The sequence below is a fragment of the Drosophila persimilis genome, unplaced genomic scaffold, assembly GCF_003286085.1.
Source record: "Drosophila persimilis strain 14011-0111.01,24,50 unplaced genomic scaffold, DperRS2 tig00000002-arrow-pilon, whole genome shotgun sequence".
Lineage (NCBI taxonomy): Eukaryota > Metazoa > Arthropoda > Insecta > Diptera > Drosophilidae > Drosophila > Drosophila persimilis.
The window spans coordinates 17,271,552-17,293,109 of record NW_020825289.1 but is presented as its reverse complement, the minus strand read 5'-3'; the positions used below and the strand labels follow the sequence as shown (position 1 = coordinate 17,293,109).

Sequence of the window (21,558 nt, the reverse complement as noted above, 5' to 3'; positions counted from 1 at the left end):
TATTACAAAGGACAGCTATCTAAAATTGTTGGAAGAGTTCCGAGATCTTTCTGAGATGAACACCTTTTGCCGATCGGTTATTCACATATTAATATGAACAGTCATACATATTTTATTCTGCGGGAACAACAGCGAAGGGCTAATTATGACAGCAAAGAGGTTTTCCGGCTATCAACGCCCTTTGGGAAAGTTTATGGCCGATAAAAGTTGTCCATGCAGGGCCAAAAAGTTGGCTGCAGCAGTCAGTAAAAGCCAAGTAAGATAACGGCCAAGGAGCAGATGAAACGGGGCGGAATAAGTTCATCAATACAATACAAAGGGGCAGACGGGGCTCAGGGCTGATAGTAGGGTATAACTTTGCTCACATCAAAGCTACGAACAAAGCTACGTAGATCGCATGCAGCCAACTGGAATAGGAGTAATTGAATGAGGCGATACGAGACGAGACGAGTTTCGAGTTCCTGCTGCCGTCAGTTTATCGAACTCCAAGCTAAGCTCCGACTGGCAGTAAGGAATCAAACGGTCCCCCGCCAGCCAGCGCCTGCCGAAGGAGAAAAACTGCTGTTGCACATTTCCGTTTCCGCACGCGCCAAAAAGAAGTGAAAACTTTTCCCGGGACACACGCACAACGCACATGCACACAAAGGCAGCTGGAAAACATACACAAACTTTTTCCACATGCGTAGAAACGTGAAAACATGAATCGACGCCACCACAGCAGGCGGCATTGGTGGTTGGGCCACAATGGGGGCGAGGGTGGTGTGTGGTGGATGGTTTTGGCACTGGCACTGGTGGTGCTGAAGACATGACAAATTCTGCGATTTACTTTTCTTTTTTTGTTTGAAAAATTTGAACACAAAGTTAGATTTAATGCGCGCCCGCAACATTTTCGTACGTGCGGCGCTGCGTCTTCTGGCAATATGCTAAACATTTCGGCATAGATAATAATGTAAGAGGAGCATCGGGAAAAAGTTGGCAGCTCCTGACGAATAGGAGCTGCTCTTACCTTGTTTGATCGAAAAAATATTCGTGTGTGGTGTTTTTTATACAGCATTTGCGATATAATTATTAACTGCTGGCTAGAGTTAACACTTCATTTCGTATATCCAAAAATTATCATAGGAAACCCTCAGTATTGCCATATCATTATTTCAATAGTTGCGTGCAAGTCGCAATAGTTTCGTCATTATTATTTCCGTAACCCTTATTCATTACTATCCTAACAGCGGAGCCGTTGATACTCTAGTCCCTACCGCCCATCCGGACTACACAGCCCTCAACACCACCCCTGGACAGATACCCCAATAGGCTATGCTAAATTAGCTTAGCAATGTTGCACGTATGCGTGCGTGGCACATAAGCGGCGTGGAATTGCGTGGGAAACTCACTGAGCGGGAGCCGGGGTGGCGTGAAACAGAACTTAATTTATTGTTTATCAGCGGGCATGCAATTTATGCCTTAAACGGCAAAGATTTCGATCCAAAAATGTATCCCCAAACTCGCTGACTCCCGCTCGGGCTGGTCCTGTTTTGTGTGCTGTGTGTGCGGGGGAAGCTTGTGCTAATTTTAAGTTTATGCATGGAAAATTTGCTCATGCTGTGAAAATTAACGATGCGGCTGGCGGAGAATGCCTTCCACAGCAGCCTGTCGATGCCTCCAATTTGCTGTTTGCCTGTTTGCTTGTTTGCCCTGGGCCCACTGTGACATTTGATAACGACAGAGCACTAGAACGGCAGAACAGCAAAACAGCAGCTGGATGCCGTCAGATGCTGGGCTGGGCTCTGGGCGGCCGCTTAATCAAAAGTGTTCAACACGCCTGCGAACGCGAACCGACATGATGCATGGGCAAACGCCGCCCCGCCTCGCCTCGCCGCAGCCTCGTCGGCGGTCGAAGGACCAAAAATATTTGTCGACTTTTCAACCCGAAAATTAGCTAATGTGGTGGAAAATGTTGCGGTTCTGGGGAGGCGGGCATATGAATATTTATGGAGGTAATCCACGTCGAACGGCCTCAACTCAAATTTCCTCAAAAACGAATGACTGACTGTTGAGCCGATGGGCATATTAATTGAGCGTGAAATGCAGTCGAAGGTGAATATTTGTTCGCTGGTTAATCTCTATTGAGTCTCCACTCAAAGCATATTTACTGAAGCCAAGTGGAATGTCGAAACCCCTTTGGATTGTTCATGATCCCTTGCACTTAAGGTTAAGTTGCACTGACATCGCACTGAGGCATTGAGTGGCAAAGTGGCAGTCGACGGTGCATTCAGCAGGGGCTTCCTTCGTCCTGCTTGACTTGGCACAAAACTGTCTAGACGACAGTGGAGGGGAGGGCTGCAGAGAAAGAGAGTGATGGAGCCAGAGCCAGCTTGAGCTTCCTTAAATATATGCTGAACTATCGATTTTGCTCGAAAGTGTTTCCGTTTTGGCGTTAAGCGGGTCGTTTAGTGGCAACCAGCTATAAATATTTGTATAGCGAATTGCTCTCGCAACGTTGCGTGCTCTTCATGCAAGGGAAAATTCAATCTAAATCAAAATTCGACATGATAATTTTAAGCAAATCCCAAATTAGCAAATGCACGTGACTATATCGCCATAATACCGCCAAACATATATCTCCCATAATAAGCAGCCTTAAACAATCAACTCTTGAATGAATCCAAGCCGTGAGATCGGTGTTTTCCATAGTTTTTGCCATCCATTCCCACATCTGTGCAATCAGCAAAGTTATATTTGAATATGCTCAACGTAGTCAGAACTGGAGCCAAATGGGAAAAAGCTGATTTGGCTTACACTTGTGTCCTTTTTTTTGGGGGTTTTTTATGTCAGTTGAGTAAGCCACAAAGCAAACTTCCCTTCTCTATGGTCTGGGTTGGGGGAACGTTTCTTTTCGAGCGTCGCCATTTTTATGGGCAACGATGTCTGCCTTGCGCTGCCCTGCCCTGCTCCATCACTCAGTTGGCATTATTAGTGGAACATTTGGAATTTATGATTATTTTTTTCTGTTGGAGTCTGGCTGTAATGTGCCCTCCATGAATGCTTAAATACAAATACGCATACAAATCGGGCGAAACTATTAAAACTAGGCTGCCATGACTCACAATGAGGCGACAACTTGGGCAATCAAATGCCTTAAGCTGCGAATCTTGACATCCCAGAAGCTGTCGCTAGACAACGCCTCAGCGATGTCGCATTGCCATGAGCATAAAAACCCATGAAAATGTTGCAAAGATGAACTCCCTCATTTCAAAACCGCCCACCGCTTACATTTGCATGCGCCTCACATGTCACGCAGCTGGAAAAATCCCGAATAAAAATCGACAAAAAAAATGAACCAAAATCGGAAATGAAATCAGATAAATGCTACAAGTGACGGATGCGTCTCGTAAACGGTTCGACGAGATCGTTCACAGATGGAAAGTAAAACTCAGAAATTATCTGAAATCGGTTTAAGCTACGCTCACGCTCGTGCACAATCAGAGGTGAGAGAAAGGGCTGCCACCCGCAGAGGTGATATCAGTAAGGAGATGCGGTGCTCGTATATCTATAGCTCCTTGAGCGTACCACATGCTGGAGGTTCGAGTGTGTTGACACTGCCACCAGCACAAGCCACAAGCACACACACACAATCATTGTCTAGTGGCACAGCTGCTGACGTTGGCAAGTTCCCACATCGGGGCGTCAATTCAGCTGAACTCAGCAGAAGCCTCAGCAGCACCAGAAGGTCCTCTGTGCGGGCCACACAAAGTGTGCTTTACTTAAATACAGACATTAATCGGAAAACAGAATCTTCTTTTCTAGCTGTTGGCATCCCACACGTTGGGCGTGCTTCATCATCGAAATCGATTGGACCTCGCTCTCGTCCTCCCGATGATTCTGCTGCAATTGTGAAAACAATTTCAGCTGCTTTATTGTTTGTAAATGCAATCCTATATTGGTTAAGCCACAAATAAAAGTCTTTTTCTGTCTCTACCGCTCGCTTTTTCTTTTCGAAAAATTGATTACACTTAATGGCGCAGATGAAACTGTAAAGCACCGACCACACGGCGCGTATGTGTAATGTTCGAGCAATTATCATTGGCATATTGCAGGCCATTCGCCAGCATTTGGCCTGTGGCCATATTTCACTTCCCCCATCTCTCTCTCTCTCTCTCGCTCTCTCCCCCTTTCTCTTTCCCGCTCTCTCTCCCTTTCTCTCCCTCTCTATATACAGGAGCTGTAACAGCAGAACGAAGCAAGAGTCCTGCGCTGGCAATTTTCTATTAAGTTTGCCTCCGTTCTGTCGATGTGAGCCCTCTCAGACACTGTGCGCACTTAGGCGCGACAATTAATTTATGGCCTAGACGTCCTGCCAACCCATAAATTATGGCCGCGAATGCCAATGAGAATGCGGGAATGCGAATGGAGAACAAGGCGTATGAGTAACGAGAGTTGCTAGAGATACTATGCATATGCGAGACAGAAACAGTCAGAGCGGAAAACGAACCCTTGTATTAGGATCCTACAACTTATCGAGTGGCCCTCTGCCGATTCTGTGCGTAGTGTTGATTAATTACCCGCTGATATGCCGATACACACAGATACACTCCCACACAGTTAGGGCAAGGCTGGTCAGTCGTGACTGATTCTGAGCTCTGTTACACGGAATCAAGCTAATTGCGTGCTGATTGAATCCAAAGATTTGGCTCAAAGCAATCAGCACTGAGGAGTGGAGCATAGATGAACCACTTAAAGATATGCCACCACTGACATAGTTTTGGGTGTTTTTGCAGCAGAGAAACCAACTCGACAGAGCACAAAGTAAAGTGTCTTGCTGACTGAACAATAAACAAGTTCTGGCATTGATTTTATCTTGGCAAGCTTTCTATTTGTCCTCTCGCTCTGCTTTGTTTGAATTTCCTTTAAGTTTGGCAAAGTGCGACGCTGCCTTGAAAATTTTCCGCCTGACTTCAAAGCAGAAATGCAAAAATGACAATCAGAAGTGCGGGGAAATGTGCAAAAACTGGTGGGGCGGTGGCTCGTCGAGGGCCAATACCAAATTGTATTGTGTGGCAGGCATTGAACTTTCCCCCAAAGTGAAACTAGAAACGAGGAAACAATACTCGTACTCGTAGGTATCCCCTACCCCTTCGCCTACCACACTCTCATGTATCTATAGATATAGATATAGATGTGACTGTAACTGTGACTGAAAATGAGAATGTGTGCGAGGGCAAAAGTTAAGGCAGTGGGCCATGCAGAAAACAAACAAGTACTAGCTCTCGTTTGTATTCCGACTATAGGATACCCGCTATTCTGGAGATATACTCGTATCTAAAAAAAACAGACCCTCTTATAAAGAAAGATTTGAATTATTTTCGCTGCAGTAATTATCCGATCGCAGGGATTTTTGGTCATTCGGCAGATCGTACGTCAATGTGTCGGAAACACTTTTTTTTCATGCTACAAACTTTTGTAAGGACACAGTATACCCTTGTGCCCCTCGAGTACCGGGTGGAAGCACACATACACACAAAAACTGCTGCAGACTTCTGGGCGTCGCTTTTATGGCTATCTGTGTATGTTGTTGCTGTTGTTATGGCCGACTTTTTCATGATTATGTCCCTCATTTCAGAGGGACTACGCACAGCGTAGAGAGGGTTTTTTTTGCCAGCAGCTCTGATTTAATTTAACAAAATGCCGGCAGCTAAGAACTTTGGTCTCTAGGCCATTGCCATTTGGTCAATTTCTATGCGAGTGCGGTATCTCTTTCTCTCATAATTTAGCCCATTTTATTGGCCGTTTTTGCCGTTGGTCGATAAGAGGAGACAGTGCTAGAGACAGTCCTTACCCACTGCCAGGACATCTATCGTAGGTCGTTTTTGTTGGTGTCGCCTGAAAGACGCTCGCATCAAATTAGGTTAGCGGGGTAGGGATGCGTATGAGTGATTTTTATGGGATTTTTATTTGAGCCGGAGATTGCAGCTTATTGTCCCGCTTGCCCTAAGCCTTGTCTAGACATCCTGCAGCGACGACTGCTGCTCATTAGCCTCCGATATTTATGAAGCCTTTTCCCGCAACGCCACTCTCCTTCTCGCAGGCTGCTGGAGCACATTAACACTGCCAAAGTTTTCGCCGACAAAGTAAACAACTTACAAGAAAATGCAGCATCAGCAGCGGGGAAAAACCAGATAAAAATCTCATTTAATATGCACGCGCAAGGAAAACTCTCTTCGCAGCGAATGGAAGGGAATGCAAATGGCAAAGTTTCGTTTGCTTTAATCAGTGCGTAAAATATTCAACTGCAACTGGCAGCAGCAGCTAGGGGAGCTGCCACAGTCCTCATTCCTCAGCCCCAATCCCCAAACCTCATTCCATTCCCATTTCCATCCCATTGCCGCAAATCTTTCGCTGACTTTTGTCTTTCTTGCGTTTCTTCTTTGGTTGAGCCTTACACAAGCCTTAAAAGTGGATTTACTGCATCTGCAGCTTGCCGTTGCCGTTGCCGTTGCCATTGCCATTGCTGTCACTGACATCCTCTCTGCGAAACAATAGACTCGACTCAGACTGAGCCTCAGATTCGAAGGAGCTGGAAGGATCCTTGTGGCCACGTAGCTGATTCGTTTATTGTGGGGCATGAATTTGCACATGCTGAATGTCTGACAGCTCAGCCACAAAATAAACAAAACAAGCAGCTTCAACCTACTGCTCCAGCACCTACTGGTGCGTCGCCGTTATTTCGCGTGCAAAAATAAAAACAAAATTCTGGCGGTTCAAATTGTAATGAATGACGCCAACATTTATTGAAAATTTTTCGCGGAATTTGCCCTGAATGAAAACGAAATAAATTTCCCAAGGAAAACGAGATTAAGTAAAAATTGTCGCTGGGTGAAGTGTTTGTAAATGACAGCAATAATTTTTCATTTAATGGTTCTGTGCAGGACCAAGTACCGAGCAATACAAATGGTATTGCATTCCAAAGTATGGTCTCACGAGGGATCGACCTTTGTGCTAAACTTTGCCTGGGACTTAAAGACCATTCAATAGCACACTCAAAGCATCCCCCTACGATCGTCTTGGGCTAAAAATGCTTCAATTGCTTCTTCTTATTATATCGAATATTATTATTATTATACTATGTATTATATTAAACTTGTGGCTGTATGATTTAATATCAATAAATGTAAAAAAAAATAAACCTAAGAAGATCCGGTGCGAGTTTTAAGGCTACCCCAATAAAGGTTCGTAAAAGGTGAAAGGGAATGACTAATTACTTATGTGTGGCTTTAATTTTGGATATGTCATCTTGTCAATAAGTTTTCATTACATTTTCTGAACAGTTCTATGAATATTTTCCCATGAAACAACGACAGCAAGTCGCGCAAGGGAGAGACACTGGCAACATGCGAATCTGCCAGCATGATTTCTTCATCCTTGGAAAATCTTTAGGTTAAACCTTCCATGGAAATCAGTCGAATGTAAATGCAAATTGATTGGCTCTTCATCTTCCACTTGGGCTGCTTTACATATTCCGTATTCCATATGTTTTGATGGTAGAGGAGATGTCGTGTTCACTGGAATTAATGCTCTCGGTGGCGCCTCGTCATTCTCTTTAATATGCCTCCCCAATGAGCTGGCACTTTAAAGGTTGCTACGTAAATATATATCTGCTTGCAAAACTCTCAAGTTAATGGCCGACAGCCGGACGCTATCGGTGCTCAGAAGTCAACAAGTTGCGGCACAGTTCATCCCGCCACCTCGCAAGATTATTGGGTCCTTGGGCTGCCCCGTCTCCTATTCAATTTGCATTGAGTATCATTTTTGTGGGTCATGTTGTTGTTGCTGCTGCTGGAGCAGGGTCACCGTCACCCAACTATACACAATGAACGCTTAACGACTGGACCGAATGGCAGTGTGCAAATAAATATGTTTGCTGGGGGAAAACAGTCGAGAAAAAAGCCAAGAAAACTGTCAGCCTCCATCAGCCTGAACGAACGAACGCTTATTCATAGTCCGGTCACAAATTCGACACCTACGCAACTATTGTGCCAATTTGGGGACCAAGTTGACCTTTTTTTGTAGCTCCTGTGTTGCCAGGCCCCCGGCCCACGGCCCCCGACCTAGTCCCGGGCCTGACAATGCATGCAAATGACGGTATTTTTTCTTCTACCCCAGCCTCTGAGTGGAGCGGAATGTGGCTGGAGCTGGGTGCTGGGTTTTTCCATTTTCATGTTCGTTGCCCTTAGATTCCTTTGTGCCGGGTCTCTACTTCATTTTTGGGTTACTTTGTCCCGGCTCACTGCTAATGTCTTCACTCTGGAGTGTGCCTGGCTGATGTGGTGTGGTGTGGTGGGGCAGCATGGTCTGACCTGGTCTGAGGGTTCGTTCTCTATGAGCTTGTTAGCACTCATAAAAGTGCCTAAGAGTATGCCATTCCAGGAGGCCTTTGTAATTTTATGCCCAACGAAAGCAACACCGAAAGCAGCCAGGCTGCCACAAAAGGAAACGGAAAACTTTAAGTCTTCAAATGTGGCTACGTGTCGCCAGACTTCAGTCGCCAGTCGCCAATGGGAATCTGTATGTTAATTCCTGCCTACAGCCTGCTGCTGGAAAACAAACTAAAGTCTTTGCTTCGTTTAGCTTTAATGCCTCATAATCAACACAATCATAATTTGCATGGGGCATGCTCCGCATAATTTTCCACATCATTTCCGAGGCAATGTCAACTAATATGCCACGGGAGTTGCAAATTAGCAGGCAACCCGAGTCCTCCTCTGTTCCTCTCCCTCTCCATTTCCAGTTTTCTCTCCCGAAAACTTACGCAACGGCAGCGACAGGCGCAGTTCTACAGAAACTAGAACAAGGAAACCAGCTAAAAGCAAGTGCAGCTCATTTGCCACTTGGCTTTGTTCAGGCCACTAATTGAACTCCATCTCGCTTGCCACACACACAGCCAAGAAGGCATGCCTCATTTAACCCTCTGGGGCCGGTGTGGCTGGTTGGGCTGGGTTCGACGGAAGCCAAAAACCTGATTATGTACTTACAGCAGTTGCCATGGCGATACCTTTTGTTGGCATAAACCATTTGACCCGAAACTTGCCACCAGATGTCGAGTATTGGTTTTGGTTAGCCCCAGCGTATGTCTGGGATTGTTTGAAATCCAACTTCAGATCGAGTAAGATAGAAGAAATCAATTCCGAAATGAAACAATGGATACAATGCATACAATGCATACAAAAGCCGGACTTTCAGCGAATGGCAATTAGTTCAATAATTTATGAATTGTCAGAATTAGGACCGTTGTGCGCTTCAATGTTAATCAAACACACGCTAAGTGCACTAATTATGAGTTAATCAATTCTCATTTGAGAATTATTAATACCCAGGCGAGTACCAAGGGCATCAAATGCATATTTTATAACTGATCCCATTGTGTCCATCGCTGTGGCCAACAAATGTCCAGGCAAACGGTGAAGCCACAAAAACGTCACCAATTAAGCGGCAACGAATTGCACCCTCACTTGAGCGCTGTTTTTAGGTCCATGTTAACTTGGCCAAAGTAATTGAGTGCAGACGAGGGAATACCGTTCGACAGAACTAATTATTCAGTCAATTAGAACCGACAAAAGGCCTTGAGTCAAAAAAAAGTAAAAAGAACGCTGTGAAAGTATATTTCGACTTAAAGGTACCCACTATTTAGCAGTTTCAAAGTTCGGCAGTTTTCTAATCCCAAAACACATGCGAATACATAAGTTTTTAATACTACTGGCTGAAAAACTTATCGGAAAGAAAAAGTCCACAGAATTCTTAAAATTGTGCTCTCCACCCCTTTTTTGTGTGTGTGTGGAGTTTTTGTTTATTAATACGAGTAAAGTTTTAATAAGTGATTATGGCAAAGCCCAGCACACATATATCCTAGAAGCTTCCACTTCTGTTTCCAATCGAATAAATTTCACATCAAGAACCGAATTCTGTAGCCTAAATAAAATCATGTAAAGTAGGCAATTCAATTAATTTTGTCAACTATTTCATTGTTTGCTAGACAAACCGCTCCAACCGACGGACAGGCAACTCGAATCAGTCACGACCACGTGGCGTATGCGTAACACCAGATTTATGTATGCCCAGTGTCGCTAATGGATGCTCTACCACATGGCGTATGCGTCATATTTGAATAGTTTGCTTAATTATATGTAGGGCAAAAACGTTTTGCGGTTTCCACTCCGCTCTGATTGCTGTCAGTACAACTCTGTGCTGCGTTGTCAAGCACCAAATTGACGGAAAGCCACATGAAAGTGAGGTTGAAAATTGGAAAATCCCATGGAATTGTGGATGACACGCACTTCCCCATCAAAATTTAGAGCAATTCCTCCCAAACGGAGACAATTTTGATGAAATAAGTTTTCTGGTTCCATCAAACTTATGCCACTGCCTCTCCCATCGCACAGACACTCACACAATTAAAGTAAATGATGCTCGGCATGGTGATGGGGATGGGGATGGAGCATCTTGTGGCAATATTAGAAAATAAATAACTTGATATGGAGGGGAATTACTTTTGCCCATTTTGTTTTGCATTTTGATGAGCTATACTATACGATGGCGGCCGCACATCCAATTTATGCCCACGGCCTTTTCTGTCTGCCTTCTACTATCAGAAGGATACACATGTGTCCATATCTGTGCGTGTTTATGTTAATGTCTCTGTGTCTACTAATATATCACAAAATCGATTTTACGCCCAGATGAAGCCTCGTCTCCGCCTGTCTGATCTGACCCGCCCCTGGCCTCCCCAACCTATCCTCCTCATTCGGCTTTAATGGACAGCTTTAAGCACATCTCATCACTCAAGCAAGGAGTCCATAAAGCACGGACTGCCCGGCATTTTTTCCTGACCTTAAGCTGAGGCTGGACAAACGCCTTGGCGGTGGAATTGAATATTCCATTAATGCGCAGACAGGGACAGATGATTGTCACTCAGTCGGTGAGCATTCAAATTAGATTTCTCACACACACACAACCGCAACATTCGTGAAATTGCGGTGGGTTCAGGGTCAGGGACTGGGACTGGGACTGGCACTGTGCATAGGTATAAATTCCAAATGATTTGCGCTGATTGCCCGGAGATGTAATTAAAGTTTTACAACCTAATTAAGACCAGCGAACCTCACCAAGCCGTACCGTACCGAACTGTACATGTAGGCTGGCTCAAGAGTTCTTCAATTAGGCCAAAAACAGAGCGACTGGTAGACTAGCAGACTGAAAGAACGAAGCATAAACATTTTAATGACTGACGAAAAGGGCGATCAATGACAGGCAGTGCAGTGCGCATCCATAAAAGTGACCATTAAATGCCAGACCAGGGACCAAGGACCACGAACCACGGACCAGTTGTCCTTCTCCGCATGTCCACCAGTATGTGCGTGTGTGTAATGGATGTGTTCACATGCGGACACATCCTGCAAGCGGAAATGTTGTTTCCTTGTCTTTGGGTTTTATGGCTTTCCAATCAAATAATCACAACAACCGTTTATCGCCTTCGCAGGCAGCAGAAACATTCCTATTCATTAGGCCCGGCCAGAAAGGGCATAAAAAAGGGGTCCGGGTCGTCAGAAGCCCCAAGAAATCGCGTAGCGTTCCAGGAAATACGAGTACCCTCGCGAGTACTGAATATCACAACTAATTACTTTTGCTTTTCGAGCATAAAAAGCTTTTACAATTTTAGCCAGCAGCAAAATACAGTTAAGACACCTTTCTGTGTTCCCTTTCGCATTTAAATGTTGCATTCTTTGGCGACCATTAAGAGGCGGAGCTACGAGTATTTCCATGATTAATACGAAGCTTATTTACATATATTTTCGCCGCATTTTCAGCTCTTGTTTTATCTGTAGCAGACCTTCGTCTTGCTGGATGATTTACTTATCTCTGGTAGTTGTATTTTCTATCTCTATTTCTGGTTGGGACTGCTTCCTTGTGGCCATTGCTTCGGGCCATTGGAATTGCACTGTGTTTTTTATGGCGAACGGACGGAATGCTCTGTGGCATGCTTTCTGCGGCTAAATACATTTGGACGGCTTGCCTGGCTGCCTCTTGATGCAATTTAAATGATTAACTATTTTTTGTGCTTGCAGAGTGCAGCAAATTTCGCCCCGAGCTATTCCGAGCAGTGATTTATAAAAATTTCCATGGAATTCCATTTCCCATTACCAGAGGCACTCGCTGAAAAGTCGCCACTTAAAAGCGCGCCCTTTTTTGAAGTCAATTAAATAATTCTCGGAACTGCTTTAATGTGAAATTGGGACGTACTCAGGCATTTTCCATTTCCACCTGCTTTATATATTTTCCGCCCAGAAGGATCTCGTATTTGGGTGCTTGCTCAGCATCGCAGAGGTTCCCTTAATTTAGCCCATTCATTAATTGAGTCAGTCACTAATTTATAAGCTGCTGTCTCTGTCCACTTTTCTCCTGGTACCGAGTTGTTGTTTGCATTCAAGCACACGGCCAGCACAGGACAGTACAGGACAAGACAGGCCCAGAGAGGCTGCGGATACGGATACCGACAATGGGAAATGATGAAATGTAAACCAAACGAAAACATCAGCAAACAACAGCAAAGGAAAAGGAGCAAACGGTGCAGAATCCGGATCCGAAGCAATGGCCAAAAAGGACTGAGGCGAACAAAGCGAAAACAGGGCGAAAATTACATGTATAATCAAGTGAAGAAATACGAGCGCACATTAATAATCCAGATTCATTAAGGACAACCCCAGCCATTGCCTCTGCCCCTGCCCCAGGACAGAGCTGGAAGATACACCAAAACATGGCAAAGCAAACAAATTGCAAATTGCAGTAGTGGCCGAGCGCAAATCGGCAGAAAAAGGGCAGAAAAAAGGGCTTGAAATAGCCGAAGCTAAATGGCAAATTGCGTGGCCAACACTTTTCCGCTCCAGAGTGCGCGTCTCGCTAATAGCAGGCTGACCGGCCAGCAAGAACGGGGTCTAAAAATGGTGTTCATGCTGTAAAATACTCTCTAATGAGGCCATATATCCATCAGACTTGTACTTTTCACACGCAGTTCTAATATAATAATATTTCGTACATAGTGCACTTCATGGAACAACGCAAATATTGGTAATTACTAGCAAACAAGTTAATGAATGAATAACAATGATTCAAAAGTTCTAAAATTCATAGCTTTTGATAGTTTTTTATGATCCGTAATAAGCATGGCCATATGTTTTGGCAGCCATCACATTTAGGCAAGAAGGCCTTAGTACAGATCAGTCGATAGTCGTCTAAATGCAAGGGGGTCGCAAAGCAGAGTTGCCAAATCTCTGTGAATCGATCGATTTTGCAGGACTCTAGTATATGTATATACCACCCCGCTTGAAGATGAAAATATACTTGTCTGCAGTCAACAGCTGTTTCTGTAAAGTCATAACTGGAAAATGGAAATTTGTAGATGTTGTCAAATTTAATTAAACGCCACTTTCGGCCGAGCCAGGGCCCATGAATAATCGACGGCAAATAAAGAGAAAATGAAATTATTTTGAATTTGTCACTGTCGCGGTTTGTTGGCAGTAAGTGGCTGACAGCTCTCTGCTCCGGCTATCCCCGTGGTTGCCAATGAGACACGGAGCGGCACTCGAAACAAATTGCCACATCCAGGATGCCTCGTCTGAGGGCGTGGAACGACTCGTCTGGTTCGTGCACCTTGGCAACCGCAGCAATAACCTCGACTTTGCCGCATAAATCTTCATCAGTCAAAGTAAGAAGAACAACAGCGAAACCACTGCCACTGCCGCTGACACTGTATCTCCTCTGCAGTAGCAGCTACAGCATTTTCAGTAACAGTCTCCGTTTCATTCTTATTTATTTATTTATTTTATATTGCGTACAGGCTTTAATTAAAATTTATTTAAATACATTTTTTTCGGTAATCATTATGCTCGCAAGGAAACGCCTGAGCTTCCTGGTGCTACTTCTGTCTCCGCTTCTGCTCAGTGATTTATAATGAAAAGTTGCCAGTCGCGTCGCCGGTTTCAGTGCTAACGAAATGCAAACATGCATACTAATTACATTTAAAACCGTCGGCTAAGCCAAGTTAAGCACGAGAATAAATCCTTTTCAGCTCAGCCAGGAGCAGGAGCCGGAGCGAGATATGAAAAAAAATGATTACAAGTGTAGGATGTGTAAAGGGATCTGATCTCCTCTCCGCTGGTGCCTCATCCCTGGAAATTATTTGTAAATGCTGTTTAAGGCCGCCGCTGAGAGGCTTTTCTTTCCCCTCTCGACTTTTCCGCAGCTCGTGCTTATTATTTGCATATTTATGCTGGAGCAGGGAGCAGAGCGCATAGAGATGGAAATGTTTGGGTCCAAGAGGCAGCGAAACTGTGGTTACTCTTTGTGTGGCTTTGGGTGTGTCCGTGCCCGTGCTGGATGTGTTGGGACATGTGCTCTCCCACTCCCTGCCATAATCAATCGCACTTGGAATGGAACAATCTATGATAATTCTTTGTTTGTAACAAAAAACAAAAAAGAGAAAATAAAATGAGTTATTTCCCACTGCCACTGCCACTGTCACTCCTCCGTCACTGTCTCAGCATCTCTTTCTCTCGTTCTCATTCAACAATATTAAGGAAAATGAATTCCAAAATGCCTCTGATGTGGTCCCACACTTCTTTTCCATCCTTGACTGGCTCTCTTTCTTCTCTCTGGTTTCTGCTTGCCCAGTTTTAAGCAGAATTTCCCCAAGCGAAAGGCACCAAGAGTGCTAATGAAATTATGAGTGTGCGAGAGTGTGCGTGTGGGTGTGGGTGTGGGTGCGTGTGTATGCGGGCTTACTTTTTTATGATAATGTATTTAATGAAATGCCATATGGATGTTTATTAGGATATTAAATATTTACGCTGACAGTCGGGGGGATTGGAGTGTGCCGATTGTGGCCACATCACGTACTTCAATAAGAGTCGCAGATAAACAAGAGACGGTTGACGGGTAACACGCAGATTCATTTGTTTCTTATATGCAACATAAGATTTTAACTAGCTACAATGTCTCCTCAACTTTTGATTTGCTTTAAGAATGCACTGGACACATTTCATCTGTTGCTTTAATTTTCTGCCTGAGTGATTTAATTATTACCACCACCTGAAGTCTGCACACAGCTCATGCCAATACGGATACCCGATGCTTGTGTTGTTTGGCAAATTTGCGCTCGATTGGTTAATAGCGACTGCGACTAGGATGTATCTCCATCTCCATCTCCTCCTCCATTTCTCTTTCTCTATTTGCCTGTGTAGCTGCTTAGCAATTACGTGTGTGCCTAAGCCATAAGTATGGACAGATACACCAACACACCAACACAGATGACAGATGATTAAGCTCGGCAAACATTCACACAAATAGACGTTTCACTGCTTCACTGCTTTTCAATTATTTGAGTCCCGGGAGTAGCAATTAAAGACTGCCGGAATTGGTTGGGCGAAATTCTGATCAATAAATCGATACATAGCACAGACAGATACACACACACTGATACAGACTCCCTTTGAATATCAAATTTATGCTGAGCTCAGAACAAGACTCCCAAGTCCTAGGAACAACATTTTCGAGGAAAATACTGCGAGGATAAGCCGACTCTTCCACAGACTCATGTATGTGATCCAGCACTTAAGATGTAGAAGTTCTATTGTTGAGTATATCGACCAGAAGATACTCATCGCTCAGAAATGTATTGCTATCAGGAGCATACTGAATCTGCGTTAGTTTTTGTGGGAAGTGTATTTGCTCCAAGTCTCTGACATCCTGGCATTCAGACAGAGCCAACATACGTATTTTGTGCTGCACACATGAGTATAACAAAAGCCAGAAGCGCCGGAGAATTAGGCAAGTGATACATCGGCTGAAAGAAGATGGGGAATAAGAAGGAGGGACTGGGACTATCGAACAGAGCCTAAAAAGGGGTTAATGAAAATGAATGCTACAGTGGCAGCCCCCTTCCGTCTCTGCCCCGCACACTTTTTTGTGCCGCAGTGCCATGTGTGAATGTGTGAGTGTGGGCCCATCTCCATCTCGCGGGCTCTCTGTTTTTGTGCACTTTCCAATGGACCCTTTGTGTGTGCTCGTCCCGCGGGGGATTTCAACATAATGAATGAATATGAATTTACTGTGACATTTTTAACTGTGGCGATATCTTCCGTGTAGATGGCTTTTAGGCGCACTGCCTCTTTGTTTCCTCATTTGTCTCGCTGGCTCTGGCGCTGCCGTCAAGTGAGTGCACATAATGTGACCATGCACAGACACACACTCCCATATCAATCATTGTGGATTATAAAATGTGCCACTGACTGACTGATGCAGGACTGCGAAAAGAGCTGGTGGCAGAGACACTAGGCAGCAGAGGAGTAGCCGGAGCCGCCCCCCCCCCCCGCTGGGGCCACCAGCCAAACAGATGGCAAATGTATCATTAATATATAATGCGCCAAAAAGTATGCAAAACTTTTCGTTGTCACTTTTTTACTTTCTGCCAGAAGCTGTCAACAAACTCGACTCCCGGCCCGCACATTAAGCGAGTTTTGTGGCATCTAAAAGCCAAAGGGGGATTAGAGTACGGTCTCATATTGGACTTGTATTTCGGATTCAGATGGTTATTAAATGATCTACCCAGCAGAGACAGGGACAGAGCCAGATAGAGATACAGCGAGAGAGTTTCTTTGGGAGTGTATGAGGCTGTGTGCTTAGGCTGTCAACATTTGCTTTGGAAGTTTTGCCCGCAGTTGAATCAACTTTGAAGCAGAATGAACATCAAACTAACAGCCAACGAGGCATGTTAAGCCAACTGCAAATTGCCTCAGTGGTAGCCGCAACAACAGCTCCAAGAGTCCACAAAAGAGTCAGCTTATTAACTGCCTGACAACTTTCCTTTCCCAGCATATATCAGAGCAGCTGCATCTGCAGCACCATCCATACAGGCCCCATCCAACGAGGAAAAGCAAACAGAAAACTGCCGGCATGAAGGCAAAACAAGCAACTGCACCTGCAGCAAACTTGTGGCTGCAGCAGAAATAATTAAAAATAATTACGACCACAGCAGCAGCAACAGCAGCAGCATGAGGAAGTGCTGAAACCAAACTACTACCAACATTGCAGATGCCAGGGATATGAAGTTCCAATTGCTCGCCTGAAATCCTTCTTAGAGCAGGCCAGTGACAGTCGTAGTCGTAGCAGTAAAATTATTAACTACATCTACGTACTGTAAAAGAGCTCGCCATCACAGCATTTCCATGGAGATTTTCGTATCAGCTACATTCAGCAGTTTCTCCTTCCTCCATCAATTGTGTAATACCAACATTTGCAGCAATTGTTTCATCTCAAGGGAAACCAGCAAGTGGAGGAAAGTCCAAGAACATATCCTGATTATATCCGATCTAAGCATTTCACAGCAGCTCATATTGAGTAGCGACTTATGGCATTGCAGAGATTTTAATCAGGCGTTCAGAAATCAAACGAAATTCTAATTAAGTTCTGTTCCCTTGGGGACACACATGCACACAGCTCTCGCTCTCTCGACATGATAATGGAATGTGGCTAAAGTGCTACATGGAGCAGGGACACCCATTAAGCAGTAAAAGGGGCAGTACGACATTTCTCAAATTATTTTAGATTGCCGTTGAAAGAGAGAGGGGAAGAACACCGGAAACAGGACATGTTGTACATCATAGGCTGTGGCCATTCACTCGGCTTTTAGCTAAGCTTTGCTTATGGCCCGGCCAGCAAATTATCAAATCCATCCTACGCACAGCAGGGTCACATTGGGGATTGTCCAGGCCCAGGCCCAGGCCCAGGGCCCATTGGTCCACAGAGCGCCATCTAATGTCCGCACGTAGTCAGGGTGTTCCATTCCCTCGCCCTCTCTCTATCTCTCTCTCTGGGTCTCTCGATCCCTGCGAAATTTAACATATGTGCTCCAATTTGTAAGTGTGTCCTGTGTATTCGAGAATTGTGCAATTTTTCAGACCTCCAGCCCAGCTGGCCCAAGGGATAATCAGATTGAGCGCAGCTGAAGGAGGAGCTGAGGGCCGCAAATATTCGTCGTATTCCTTTTGACAAACTTTATTTAATGTCGTAATTTATTATGGCAGCTCCCGAAAAGAGCCAGCGTCTATAGATTTTATAGAAATTGACACTGAACTCCTGTGTCTTGGACCATATTCTTAGCCAAGAAGTCTTGCCTTGCCTTAGCAATTAATGTGAAAAGTCATTCCAAATTTGCCCAAGGCCCAAACCAATCAAAGTTTCATCAGCGCAGCCCTACAGCAGGTCCAATATTTGCTCGAATTATTTGTAGATTCCGCCCGACTGTGGCCACAGATACATACATATGTACATATGTATGTATGTATTTTTTTCAATAATCTGGACAGATATTTACAGCCTTCAGCCTTGTTCGCAGTCAGTGTGCCGATTTTATATTTTTTTTAGTTTAATATAATTGGAAATTTTTTTCTTTTTTTTGCGTTTCTTAAATTTAAAAAACTTTTGCATAAACACTTCCTCTGTGAGATGTTTGGAAATAATGTTACTTTTTGTCTTTACAAATGTTGCATGTTTTGGATCTTCATTTTTCGATTACGGCTGTTACGCTCCTAACAATGGTTTCCACTGCTTGTGGGCTGTATTCATTGTCTCTCCTTAATACGGTTTTAATTACACTACAACATCAGGTTGCGAAAAAATTAGTCAAGAGCTTCCATTTCTTTTTAATGGGTTTTTCTACTCTTTTTTGGGGGAATTCCAAAGAGCTGTCAAAACACAACGCGTTCAGATAACAAAGCAGCCACGTATTCTTGCTTAATATTCATTGGGGGGCCACAAAAAAAGGCATTGGACCGCATGGTCCCAAAACCAACATTTGGCCAACGCACACAACCGACGAAAAATACCCAAACAAATTGTCTCGCCCAGCGAAAAATGTCTGGGAGCGATGCCATTTTGATCAGCCATTGAGGCGGCTTAATTACTGCGAACAGGCAACGCTGTGGGCCCAAACACCAACACCCATACAAATGGCCAACTGCAGGAGATGGCCACAAACATAAAAGTGAAATTTGCGACCGGCCATAAAAAGTTCAATAGACAGCAACGCCTCTCCCAGCTATGAATGTCAATGATGGAGGCACGGAGAGGGAGGTCGGAAGAAGTATGAAATGGGCCTGGTGTCCTTTTTGGATAGAACCGAATTTGGTCGCCTTTTCAGGGTCAGAGAAAGTTTTCCGCTGAATCTCTCAGTGCAAACAGAAGTTGTAATTACCCTTACTGGGCATTAATATGTTTGCTCACTTCACATTACCGTTATTCATCACACCGAAAGAAGGAATGAGCAGAGAAAGAGAAATAGAGAGAGAGAGAGTGAGAGGAACGAGGACCTTTGCCTAGTTCCGGGTCTTGTGCACATTACGTATACGCAGCGTCTTCCGGTCTCGTTTTTTTTTCGTGACCAAGTTTAATTGCTTTCTGCTGTTTTTAACGGCCCAAACCAATTGTGTATATTGTTGTAGCTGTTGCCGCTCTTGGCCACTTGCCAATGCACTCACACGCGCACACACAAACATTGCATTACCGCCGCTGTTGCATATTCCGATTCGCCCATGCTACTACCCTACTGACGGGTACTTGAAGTTTAGGCAGAGAACAGACAAATCCAGGAGGATAAAAACATCTACTAGTCTTTGATTTATAAGGGATTAACGTCATTATAAGGAACCCCATCGGAAAGATTTGAATAGTTGGATATCTGGAGATACTATGCTCGTATACGCCACTATTATGGTGAAAGTTCGGACTTAGTCAAAGAAATTTCTATCTCGTGCATACTAGTACTCTGAGGGTATTTGAAGCTTCGACTTGATGCATTCAGAGTATGCTCAGAGTATTGCAGCCTGCCTTGTTGTGTTGCTCTTTTTTCACGAAAGGACACCACAAAATTAAGGAAAATGCTTGAGTTCAGTGAACCAAATGTGGAACAGTCGGTGGCTGCTTTCCTGCTGGTATTTTCTTTACTTCACTGTTTTTTTTTCGAGTGTATATTGTGTTTGTGTGTGTGTCTGCTCTGCTTTTTTCAGAGAAAACAAATGCGCATAATTGTCGAGCGCGAACCATAAAAATGTAGAACACGACAAGCTCCCATAAATGTTAGTTGGCTGTCAATTCGTGTTCGCAACTTGATAAACGAGTGAGGCTCGGCTTAATTAAGTGTGCCTCTGCCCTGCCTGTCTCTGCCTTTCTTCCAATCAATGCAAAGTGGCATACGGAAGTTGCCTCCTTATCCTCTCACTGTACATATCAAAGGACTCTGCTCGAAGGGGCCCAAACTTTCGGCCAACAATGGCTAAGGAAACGGGAAATGAAAAACGCTTTGACTATATAAGAGCTCCAAAGCGGAAATGACACATCAACACAATTGCAAACGGTTTGTATGTGCGGCACATACTCATACACATACAAGTAAACTCGTATTCTCACTCGTACGAAAAAAAACCCTTGATGTGGGTGGGCGTGGGGCAAAGGGACGAACCAAGGCGAAATAAATAAATATGACACGCGCGAGCGCATGAGAAATGCGTCAGCCCCCCAGGCGCCAAACTCTGCTGACAATACACCAGCGGAGCAGCGGAGGCAGAACCAGCATCAGAGGCAGCAACTGCGGCGGCAGCAGGCAGCAGCAGCAGCAGAAACTGCGGCAACAATAACAGAGCTGTGAGGCAGACATGTACAACAAATAAATTCGAAACAAGTGAGAATGCTGCAGTGTATTCATGCGACTTAAAGATACCCACTACTGGGGAACTATCCAAACGAAACTTTTACGGAAATGGAAGTACTGCCAAAATAGTGTTGCCTTTGATGAAGTCCCCAAAACCTAGCGCAAGAATATAACCAAGTAAAAGAGGAATTTGTAGATCCTACAAGGTTTGTTATCTATTTTCCAAATACTCTCAGAGTTTGAATAGTTAGTTGGTTAGCAGCTAGACAGTCAGCTAACTTGAAGGTCAAAGTAGAAGCATAGCTATAGCATTTGAGTTAAGCTTCAAGATTTAAAAACAAATAATAATAAATAAAACTGTCCCAACTAGCCAGAACCTTTCAAAATAAATCATCTTCTCTGCCAATATTTATCACATTTTGATTGGAGTAAACATACATTTCTCATTTCTTTCTATTCAATCAATAAATAAGAAATAACAAATCTACGCTATTAAAAATTGAAAATATTTCATAATATCCAAAATTGATACATGACTCTGGCAAAATGGCTTGCAAACATGCAAAAATCGACTTTAAATGTAAATAATATGAATTTCTCGATTATTTCGAAAGGTTTTCAGCAAATGTTGAATTAAATAATCTAAATGCGAATATGCAGAATATCAGAAAACGAACTTATTGACCGGATTCACTGAACTGAATTCCATTTGGATGCAAGTAAAAGCCTGAGGAGCTAGCCGCAGATGCCCAAAGTACAAAACCCGTACGAGGTAACACCAAAAAAGACAGCGACGAAAGGATAAGGAACCAATG

General features: G+C 44.0%; 1 protein-coding gene across 1 annotated transcript in view; it reads right to left on the bottom strand.

The window, feature by feature from the left end:
• Positions 1 to 21,558, bottom strand: part of LOC6593262 (zwei Ig domain protein zig-8) — a 46,304-nt gene that overhangs the window by 19,309 nt on the left and 5,437 nt on the right. The gene's annotated exons all lie outside the window — the stretch shown is intronic.